The 12342-nt window shown below is 38.1% G+C and overlaps 1 non-coding gene across 1 annotated transcript; it reads right to left on the reverse strand.

The window, feature by feature from the left end:
• Positions 1-2233: 2233 nt before the first annotated feature.
• On the reverse strand, positions 2234-2340 carry LOC138834997 (U6 spliceosomal RNA). Its single transcript, XR_011374327.1, has one exon. It is a non-coding gene; the product is annotated as a U6 spliceosomal RNA (small nuclear RNA).
• Between the last annotated feature and the right edge of the window lie 10002 nt (positions 2341-12342).

Raw genomic sequence — 12342 nt, forward strand, 5'->3', positions numbered from 1 at the left:
TCCCTTGGTTTCTTTCTGTCTCATGTAGTTCAGATTTCAAACTGAAGAATAAATGGAAGGAAGCAAACAAAAAAAAATACAGTTCCTCTCATCTGATGATGCCTCTACAAGAATGAGGAAAGACCTATGATAGAATATCAAAAAGACAATTCATTCTTCTAGGTCTTCCTTATCTTTGTGATGTAACTTAAATGATGTAACTTAAATGGAAGGAAGCAAACCAAAAACTTAGTTCCTCAAATCTGATGATGCCTCTACAAGAATGAGGAAAGACCTATGATAGAATATCAAAAAGACAATTCATTCTTCTAGGTCTGCCTTATCTTTGAGATGTAACTTAAATGATGTAAAACACAATATACTGCTCAGATACTTTTGTTTTATCAGTTTTGTACATTTTCTTTTGGACTTCATCTCAGTCTACAACATTCCTTCATTATTATGTGCCTGATATTTTTACACTAACAAGACTTAAAATAACCAGTTTGATTTACAGCATGAGAAGTTATCTACCCGGCTTCCTTGGAAGTAGAGCATGATTAATAGATAACATTGCTCACTACATGTAATGGTTTCTGTAATACTTATGACATTCTATTTAGTATTTAAGAAAAACTTCTGGCTAAACTCAAAGCTCATTCATAGAAGTTTATGTTAAGTATTTTACAAGTTTTATTTCTCTTAATTCTTAAGATAACATTTGCTATAATGCTAATGTTATTAGTATTTTAGTGTTGGGAAAAATTATAATTAAAGGCACTAAGTGCATGGCCCAAAGACACACAGTGAGGAAGGAAACGAGTCAAAGTTTCCAAAAATCTTTCAGCAATACACAAAAGGTAGGTAAATTCTTTCCATTCTCTTACACTCTCAATTCAATATTCATATTGTCCAAGAAATTATAGCATAGCAAATATTGCCCATGGTGATTGTTTTCTATCACATTTTGTCTCCAACAGAGACTATGTTGGTGACATTGGGTTATCATGCACAGAGCTGAGCTTCTAAATTGAGGTCCAAAGAGAGACAAATTTCTTCTGTCCCACAGTTCCAGTTTCCTTTTTTAAAAAGTACCAAAACTTTTAAATATCATCACTTACTGTCTTTTAAGAATCCAAAAATGAAATAAATTCACACTTAATCAATCCAAAATGCTTTAAAAGTAGGAGATAATAAAACAGGCCCCCATGAAGTAAATTTTCTTCTACTTTTAAAATTATTCTGAAAGCCTTGTATTGGCTAGTCACATCTGTAATCCTATCTACTCAGGATAGCTACTCAGGAACCTGGGATTTGTGGATAACCATTGGAAGTCAATCAGGGCCAAAAAAAAAAAATTCATGAAATTATTTTTCATACTTTTTAATGAACTAGCAAAGACCCAGGAAAGAAGATGTAGCTCATATAGTACCTCACCAACCTAGAGAGGAAAGGCCTAGCAAGACCTTTAAGCCCTGATTTCAAACTCTGAGCATACCATCACACATACATGCACATGCGTTCATGCGCACTCATTTTTTCCCTTCTCCTCCCCAAATTAGAGAAGCGTACATAAAAGAGGCAGATGCACCAACTTCAAATACAGAGAAAACAAGGGTTATAGAGTGGGGGAGGAATATACAAAGAAACAAAAATTCACATCGCACATTATAAGTACGTTAGAAACAATAGCAAGAAACAAAAAACTACTTGTTTCCCTATCGTGGGGTTCAATTCCCTTAACGTTATCATATCTGTTCATATGCACATAGCTTTTGACCTTGTCTGCTTACCCCAGACATATATTCGTTATTGAAAATAAGGGAAACCATGGGACCTGTTTCTTTAGACTTGGCTTACTTCACTTAATAAATTTTTTTCCAAATCTTTCCATTTCCTAACAAATGGGGCAATGTCATTCTTTCTGATGGAGGCATATAATTCCTTTGTGTATATACACCACATTTTCTTGATCCATTCATGTAGTGGGGACAGCTGGTTGGTTCCATATCTTAGCTATGGTAAAAAAATGCTGCAATAAACATAGTTTTGCTGGTAGTTTTAGTATGGTCTTGTTTGTGATCATTTAGATAAATCCCCAAAAGTGGGATTGCTGGGTCAAAGGGGAGCTTTATGTGGAATCTTTTGAGGAACATCCATAATGTCTTCCAAAGTGGTTGAACAAGTTTACACTCCCACCAAGAATGTTGTATGGTTCCCTTGTGGCCACATCCCCTCCAGCATCTGTTGTTGTAAAAATATGGAACGCCCCACGAATTTGCATATCGTCCTTGCACAGGTGCCATGCTAAACTTCTCTGTATCGTTCCAATGTTAGTGTATGTGTGGCTGAATTGAGCACAGAATATTTTTTTATATCAGAAGTGCAATTGTGGGGGCTGAGAAGGTGGCTCAGTGGTAGAGCGCTTGCCTTACATGCATGAGGCCCTGGGTTCGATTCCTCAGCACCACATAAGCAAAAAGAAAAAAGCTGGAAGTGGTGCTGTGGCTCAAGTGGTAGAGCATTAGCCTTGAGCTGAAGAGCTGAGGGACAGCGCCCAAGCCCAGAGTTCAGGCCCCACGAATGGATCCCCCCCAAAAAAGTGCAGTTGGATTTTATTAAACTAGACAATTCAACAAAAAATAAGTTCAAAAGAATTGTCATGAAATTTTAGAACCATAAATTTCTTACATAAGCACAAATTTAAGAATAAAGTCAAGATTGACATGTCAAAAACAAAATAATCCCAGATATTTGTTGTTCAAGAAATGTGTAGGAGGAGGATTCAATTATTCTATACAAGGCACCTGTCATAATGAACACTGCACCAAGCGTTAAGGTTTGTTAAAATTTTTAATGTATTAAATATATTTAATTTTGGGAATTTGTTTACATATGCCAAAATTAGGACTGTTTGTCAGATATAAAACTTTTCCATAAAGTATTTAAGATTTATGGTAGCAGACATATACTACTAAGTATGTACATTTCAGAGTTTCGAGAAACTTTATTAATGAGAAGTTGCAAAGTTTTTGTGTAAAGAAGCAGAATGAAGTGTTAACACTTTGTTAACTACACGGTCTGTTAAAACTTTAGGGCTTCCTCAGTTTATAAGTTAATGAGGAAAAATGATGATATAAGCCATAAACAAATAATGAGAAGAGCCATAAATAGTAATCTTAGTGGGTAGCTTTAAAGACTACTCATATTCTATAAAACTCTTCTTGAACATCACAACCTCAGTCAGTGTTAAATGTACAGAATTATGAGCAAATAATAAAATCTAATATGTAGTACACTTCAAATAGGGAAAACAGTGATAATATTTGTTTTTTATTTTATTAATTATTGTTTTCTTTATTTGTAGCATTGTTTTACTTGTTGAAATATAGTACAACTTTTTTGGAGGGGTTTAGTCGTGGGGCCTGGGCGCTGTCCCTCAGCTCTTCAACTCAAGGCTAGCGCTCTACCATTTGTGAGCCACAGCACCACTTCCGGCTTTTTTCTTTTTGTTTATGTGGTGCTGAGGAATTGAACCCAGGCCCTTATGCATGCAAGGCAAGCGCTCTACCGCTGAGCCACCTTCCCAGCCCTAGTAAAACTATTTGTAAAACATCATTAGGAGGTACTTTGAGAAGGTTACTTGGATGGCCAAACCAATTTTTATAGGTGCATATTAATTTACAAAGAGGAAAATTAAGAACAAAGTATTTATTTAAAAAATTATCAAATAGAGTCTGAGTCAGAAGTGTTGATAAATGTCCACACCTAAATTTATTTTTTTTTTGGTCAGTCGTGGGGCTTGAACTTTGGGGCTGGGCGCTGTCCCTCAGCTCTTCAACTCAAGGCAAGCACTCTACCACTTGAGCTACAGCGCCACTGCCAGTTTTCTGGTGGTTTTATTGGAGATAGGAGTCTTACGGTCTCTCCTGCCTGGGCTGGCTTTGAACCGCGATCCTCAGATCTCAGCCTCCTGAGTAGCTAGGATTACAGGAGTGAGCCACCAGTGCCTGGCTTACACCTAAAATTTTATCCCTAGGCTGAAGCAGTGGTATTACAGAGTTGAGGCCAAAACAGTGATAGACTGTGTTTTGTTCTTTATTTTGATTTTGTTGGTCATGAGGCATGAACTCTGGGGCATGGGTGCTGTCCCTCAGCTCAAGGCTAGCGCTACCACTTGAACCACTGCACCACTTCCATGTTGTTTTGCTTATGTGGTGCTGAGGAATCAAACCCTGGGGCTGATGCATGCAAGGCAAGCACTCTACCACTGAGCCACCTTCCCAGCACCTGAGAAACTGTTTTAAAATATCATCTAAACAACATTTGCTTTCTGCTTTGGGTTATATAATGAAAGATATAAATATATTTTTATATTTTTGTGAATTGTACTTCTAAATTTATACTAACTTCAGCCACTTTATCCTTTTCAAAGTCATAAATATCTCTGAGAGTTTGCTTCTGTGAAGATTGTTTTTGCATTTATAATTTCATCTGAGTTATTTTTATTTTTATCAAAATAACTTTATATTTCATGTTGATTTGTTGTCATATATCAAATACCTTCAAATGTACACATAGAGTCTAAAGATAGCAGTATGAATATTCTCATACAGCTCTTGTTTGTCTGTTATGCACTTCTAGTATTGTGATATTTCTCTCTCTCTTTCACTCTCTCCCATTTCCTCTCTTTCTCTTTCATGCTCCATGTCTGGTACTTAGAATTTTGGCTGGTCTACTATTATCCTTCAGGATCCACTAGTTTTGTGGGAACATGATAGCGACCATCAGTTACCCTTGCATTATTTAAGAGTTATAAGAGTGACTTGATATTATTCTTTGCCATAATAAATGGCAAAACAGCATATCTAGGAATTCCTTTTCACTTTTACTATTATAAATTTTATCTCATAGGAATCATTGGGATGGATAAGATACTTTTAACCTGTGACCTAAAAGTTCTTTTTCTTTTACAAACAACCTTTTTCTTTTATTATCAATTAGTAAATACATATAATGAAAACAAAGCTATCCTATGGAAAGTGGACCGAAGTTGCTCACAGGGATGAAAAACAAAGGAATGTGGGAAGTGAGTACAAAGAATGCCCATCATAGAGTACAGATCCTAGGAGCAATTTATCATGTACACTTTGTGAGAATGACAATGTGCTGTGAACTATAGATTAAATCACTGAACAACTGATATATATATATATATGCACATATATTTGTATAAGTATATTTATTTATATATGCACACATATGTGTATATGCCCTTATATATGTACACATGTATGTTACTGTACACACAAATACACACGTACATGTACACATGTATACATGCACACATGGAGAAAGACACATAGAAACAGCCAACACAAAGTTTCACTAGTTGTTGAATATGCCTTAAATGGAATGCTTGGAACAAAGTATGTTCAAGATGTATTTGTCTCTAAGCATTTCTTTTACCACTCTCTTATCTCTTAAAACTTGTACATTTAGAGAGATTCCACTTGCAAAATGCAGTACAAGGGATAGCAAATCACACAGAAATCTCAGTAAGTAAAGTTCATATGGTGTTTCCTTGCTCCCCACAGAATGCTTGCTCTTGTAGAAACTCTCAACAATCAAAGTAGCAGGAGAATGCCCTGGTAAAGAATAAAGTTAAAAGGCTTTAAATGGCATCCTTGCTTGAGCTTTTTCCAGGGACTGGATTCTACACATACATTTAACTAACCCATGTGAAAAGTCTTATGTGAGAAATGCTGACTGAGGTCTTGCTGATTTCCTGGCCAAGAAAATAAGAAAAAAAGAAAATATTTTTAATGTTTTAAAGTTTGAGAATAATTTGTAACCTGTCAATAAATGTGTAGAACACAATTATACGAAGTAACAAAAAATGATGGCATTTCATTTATGTGCTCTTGGCCTTGATGAGTGATTTTAGGTGTGTCTACACAAGTAGAATCAGCATAAATCAAGCTAGCACTTCTTCATTTAAGATATAAGGAAAGGATACAGGTTGACCCATTTTAACAATGAGATGTACAAGACAGTCTATCAAGGGGTGGGGGGGTGAATGGGGAAGTTGAGGAGGTGTGAAGGAATGGTATGGTAGAGGACAAACAAATGAGGGGGTAACAATGTTAAATAAGAAATGTACTCATTACCTTACTTAGGTAACTGTAACCCCTCTGTACAGTATATTTACAATAAAAATATATATTAAAAAGATACAAGGAAAACTTCTGTACTTATAGGAAGTTGTATTTATCACTCAATATCAGTAAGGTATTGGTTTTAGGAACCCAGGTATATGAAAACTTGGGATACTCAAATTCTCTACATAAACACAGTATATTATTTACTTTAGAATCTTCCCACAAGCTAGTGCAGAGTAATTGCTATGAAAATTGTTACTATATTCTAGGTTTGTAATGAAACATAAAAATACATGCACTATCAACAGATACAAATTTTTTCAGATAAATTTTGTTTGCAGTTTGTGGACGGAATTGGGAGAGCAATTTTGAAAAGCACAAATGTCATCACCAAGACCGGTCTGCAAATTTTAACAAGAAGCTAATACAGCATCATTGAATAGTATGGAACTCCAAGGAGAAATACTTGAATTGAGACATTATCAGAAAAGGTAACCACAAGGGCAGGGAAGGTGGCTCAGTGCTAGAGTGCTTGCCTTGCAATGCATGAGGCCCTGGGTTCGATTCCTCAGCACCACATAAGCAAAAAAAAAAGCCGGAAGTGGCACTATGGCTCAAGTGGTAGAGCGCTAGCCATGAGCTGAAGAGCTGAGGGACAGCACCCAGGCCCAGAGTTCAGGCCCCACAACCGGACTCAAAAAAAAAGAAAGAAAAAGAAAGAAAGAAAGAAAGAAAGAAAGAAAGAAAGAAAGAAAGAAAGAAAGAAAGAAAGAAAGAAAGAAAGAAAGAAAGAAAGAAAGAAAGAAAGAAAGAAAGAAAGAAAGAAAATGTAACCACACAAGGACTTTTTAGAAATGCAGCTGCTAGATTTTCATGGAGAGCTTTCATAACACTTTGTGAAGCACAAATCAGAACTTCACTGAAGTGTAAATGGATTTCCCTCTCCTTCCTGTCATGGTTAGTCATTATCAATCAACATATAGCTAATCTTGAATAATCCTCTAATAACAAAATATTGATGGAGTGTTTATATGCAGAAAACCTGGGAAGGCTAACCTTTTCCAATTAGGACATTCTGGATTCTATGACCCAGCAGAGAGAAAACTAGGTAAGCATCCATTTACGACCTTCTGAATAATTCTGATTCTGCCCACATCAGTTATCTACCCATACCTGTGCCCGAGCGAGAGGATTTTAAAAGAATTTAGTGATTTACAATTTAAACTTAAACATGGAATGAAATTAGTTCCAATGCATTACATTAAGATATTTAGAAACAACTGGGAAACCTAAAGGTCTATAAGATTTATTTTTATTGAAAATTAAGGAATATTGGAATTTGGTTCTCTACAGTTTAAGAAATTTGCAGCAGACTTGATACTTATTTAATTTTGTATATTGAAAGGAACACAAGCCTCAACAATATGTCAATACTATCCTCTTATTTATCTCTAAAGGTTTATGCTTCTGGTCTCTTAATATTAAAACTTCAAAAAATTATCTTTAGCAAGTTGTGCAAAGGGGTTTCAGTCCATCATGTCAGTGTTGAATAGAGTGTATGTGCATTTCAATGTTCAGTGCATCTGGATCATTGTCAAACTTTCCATTTTTCTTCCTTCCCTTACCCCAACCCCACCTATCCCTTCAAGTTTCCTAATATATTCTCACATATGTACATTGAGTGTTATGACTGTATTAGTCCACCATTTCCCTCTCCATCCTTCTGCCCTACTTCCTTTAAGCCTAGATCCCCTTTTAAGACTTGTTTCAACTTCATGGTATTTTATTAAGTATCTCTACCTTTGGCATTTGGCTATGGGCTTGCCACATCCTCTCTTCCATGTTTGACCACATAAATGAATATATTTCTCCACATTTCTAATCTCTGAATGACTGACATAGGTCTCTTTTACTATTCACTTTCTGTCCTAAATTTAGAATTGCACCTTCAGGGCCATCCTAGAGACCTTTATTGTTCTCTACACACTGAAGATGGAAAGGAAATAATTTCCATGGTCTCAGCATTATGCAATCCATCATGAATTTCCATCACTTATCACTTCAGCAGTCTATGTTTAGGGACAATCTTCAATTTCTGATGATAGGAGCACGAGTCAGTTTTAATTATGCAGATTCCACTATGTAGTGAGCCCTGTAGTCTTCTAAATTTTCAATAAATTTCGAGTAACTTATTAATAATTTAAAAAGTTTTATTTCAGTATTTGAAATGCTGCCCCAATTATTTAAAAAGTTTCACAATAAGCTAGACTGAACTTTTCCCCCCATTTTCCCCACTAGTTCAGGTTAAGTCTCCTTTGGCTTTATTGTTTGAGAGGCCAAAGGAAGAGGGTAAACAGAGAGATGATATTACTCAGATATCTCCTTCCTCTTCTGTTTCTGCTATTCTTGTTGAGAGGAAGACTGGAGCAGGGAACAAGAGTGATGCTTGACTTCACCATACAAGGGAGCATTCCTGGCATGCCAATTATTGTTTCTCAGAATAACTTAAACAGCTTACTCTTGCCTTCTATGTAACAGTAACCTAACTATGGCTTCCTTGGTGCAGGAGGAAGCACACTAACAGGTTACTACCTGTAAACTGGTATTTTATATCTCAGCTTACTACCAAAAATATAAAGCTTTGGCTACATAAATGCAAAGGTACTGATTGTCCAACAATACCTTAGTGAGCAGTAGACAATTCTACTCAACTACCCTCTGCTCTCATATCCTCCCTTTCACTCCCCTCCACTCATTTACCCACCCCTTTTTCTTTGTCTCTCTCCTCCATATTAATCTCTATCTTCTCTCTTTTTCTTTCCCAGTAGCAAGTGATTTGGTTTATCAGACAACACATACACAATTGAACAAATATTTATTTCTCCTCTTTTTGTGATTATTTATTCTTAAGAAGTGAGTTCTAGCACAGCACCAGTGGCTTACACCTAGATACTCAGTAGGTTCAAATTTGACAATTGCAATTCCAAGCTATTTTAAGTAGATAAACCTAAGAGATTCTTTTCTGCACTTGTGGTAAAAGGAAGACGTGAAGGTATGGCTCAGGTGGTATAGAGCAAACATTGAGAATTAAAGCCCAGATAGAGCTCAAGGCCAGGAGTTCAAACCCCAGTACCAGCACAATATAAAAAAAAAACTGAGTCCTTTGTCTTAGAAGGGATATTTCTCCAAAAATTCATACCCAGGGCAATTTCCAAGGTCCAAGACTATTTGTAAGGCTCTTTCACATCTTAAACCGATTCCTCTGCTTGATTCACATTATGGAAAATAGGAGTCACACTTCGCATTAAAAAGTATGTGCATTACTGAACAGTTCTTCCCATTTTTAATGTAAAGGAAGCATGACAGAGGAATTCACCTCACTTGGGTGAGTTAGGTTTGACTCACTGACAGACTTTTGCAAGTAAATGAGGGTCTGTTTACATGTAAAGAAGTCTATACAGATGGTTTTCTAGGAGAGAGAACAAGGTAGCTGTTGTCCAAGTTTGAATCAGAGTAAGTTTATTCCTATGATATGGTAAAGAGAAGCTCATCTCATAGAACACTATGCAGACAGTAATTTCAAAAGTATTAAAAAACCCATGTCTATGTTGTGAACAGCCAAGTTTTCACAAACAAAAAACAGTTTCGTGAGCCATGAAAATATAAGTTAGAGCAAAGGGAACTATGTTAAATATAGTTAATGGCTAAGTGACATGTGTAAAAGAGTTCTGTAATCACAACTAAACTATAAATTTTTCATCATGTCCCTAACAAGAATCGCTAAGATAGGCCTGCCTAAATCTGTCATAGAGGACTGGGTTCATGCAATTATCAGTTTTGTTTAGGGTCTATTATCTTCTACAGTTGCTTGGGTTGCAATCCGCTCACACCACATGCAGTGTCTGGAAAAACGTGCTGTCTTGTTAGGCACCTAAGGGATTTTTGTGCCACTGAGAATATTAATCGTTTTTTAATTATACCTGTCAGTGTGAAGTTGTTTCATGATAAGAATAATAGTTTCTGTACCCTTTGTTCCACTAACAAATCTCAGATGTAAATATAGCCGGGAGCCTGTGGCTCATGCCTATAATCCTAGCTACACAGGAGGCTGAGATCTGAGGGTCACAGTTCAATACCAGCCCAGGCAGGAAATTCCAAAGATTCTTATGTCCAATAAACCACCAGAAAACTGTAAGTGGCACTATGTCTCAAGTGGTAGAGCTCTTACCTTGAGCAGAAGAGCACAGGGACAGCACTCAAGCCCAGAGTTCAAGCCCCAAGACTGACCAAAAAAAAAAGTATGCATATATATATGTATAAATGATGAGATGAATTACATTTAAATATAAGTCAATATTTATGGTACACATTTAAAATATAACTATATATGATATATTTATAATACATACATATATTTATGTATAAGATCATATTGGCTTAGGGGTGTTTGTGTGTTCATATGTGTATGTGTGTGTGTGTGTGTGTGTGTGTGTGTGTGTGTGTATAAGTGTCCGGGATACCTACCCTCATCTCTGTGGTGCCTCATCCTCCCAGCAGGGAGAGCATCCAGGAGCCTGACCCCAAGGAAGGTGGATGGGGGAGGGTAACTAAGGTTACATCCAGGGGGATGATCCGAATTCAGTCCTGCAACCTAAGCCTGGACAGATAAAGGAGAGGAGAGGTTTAGGGGAACATCAAGGGAAGCCCCTTATCTTTGGCTACAAGTACCAGCAGATAACTATATCCATCTTTCTTAGTAGTCAGATAAAAGGTGTACACTGTTCATTTATTTTATGATTGTGTTAGTCTTAGGACTTGGATTCAGGGTCTGGGTGTTATCCCTGAGCTTCTTTTGTTCAAGGCTGAGGCTCTACCACTTGAGCCACAGCACATCTGGCTTGTGTGTGGATTTGGAGAGGGAGGTGATTTATGGGAGATAAGAATCTCCTGGACTTTCCTGCCCGGCCTGGCTCTGAGTCATGACCATCAGACCTCAGCCTCCCAAAGAGCCAGGATGATGGATGGGAGCCATGAGCCTCTGACCGCCACCATCCATTTATAATGGGGTGGGCCACCCACATTACACCTCCTTGTTGGGAGTAGGAAGCAGACATGAGTGGGTTTGATACTTCAACAGCCTACTTATCTTTGAGCATTGTTCTGGGTCAGTCTGATGTGGCTTCCTCCTTATCCACAGCAATGACATGGCTCTGTCACAAGAACAAATGTCCAACGGAAGGTGTCAGGTCTTGGGTCTTTCGTCTGCACCCCACCCGCCTAACCAAAACTACACTCCCCAGCAAAAGGTTTTAGACATGGACTGTTTTCATTGTCTTATAGCCAGGCCCTGACCAGATAGGTGGGGGTATGGGTCAGAGTCCCAGGATTATGCTGGGCAGAAGGACAAGGCAACATCTCCTCATCCACTTTCCTTCAACGGTGTAGCAGAGGGATGTGAGGAAGGACTCAAGGGATGGACAAGGAATAACCATCACAGTCTAGCCGGGGCACAGAGGGGCTTACCTCATGAAGCTAGTTCAATAGGCTGAGCAAAACAGCTCCTGACCCTCAGCCCACCTCCAGAATGTGAGGGCCACCTTCCGTTCCAGCCACATGGGGATGCTGGGGCACCTCCTCCAGCACCTATTCAACCAGTTCCTGAGAGAGAAAGAGAGAGAGATAGAGAGAGAGGGAAAGAGGGGCGAGAGAGAAAGAGAGGGAGAGAGGAGAGAGGGGGGAGAGAGAGAGAGAGAAAGAGGAAGAGAGGGCCAGAATTACACTTAAGCCAGGTGCTGGCGGCTCAGGCTTATAATCCTAACTACACAGGAGGCTGAGATGTGAAAATCATGATTCACAGCTAGCCCAGGCAGGAATGTCTGTGAAACTCTTATACTCAAAGAACCAACAGAAAACCGGAAGTGATGCTGTGGCTCATGCGGTAGATCGCTAGCCTTGATCTAAGGAGCTCAGGCACAGCATCCAGGCCTCAAATTCAAGGCTCACACATGACAAAAGTGGATCTCCCACCACAAGAAGTGGGCTGAATAACACTCACTGTCCTAGGAAGCATGGCAGAGAAGTCAGGCCGAGCTTCCTGTCAGCTGGAGGTCATGAGTAGGTCACCTGGCTTGTCAATGCCTCATTTTCCCCAGTTGCAAGACTGAATACAGTGAAGGATCACCTTCCTCATGGGGATAGATTA

This window comes from Dipodomys merriami, unplaced genomic scaffold (genome assembly GCF_024711535.1).
Source record: "Dipodomys merriami isolate MVZ:Mamm:240054 unplaced genomic scaffold, mDipMer1.0.p SCAF_220, whole genome shotgun sequence".
Classification (NCBI taxonomy): Eukaryota; Metazoa; Chordata; class Mammalia; order Rodentia; family Heteromyidae; genus Dipodomys; species Dipodomys merriami.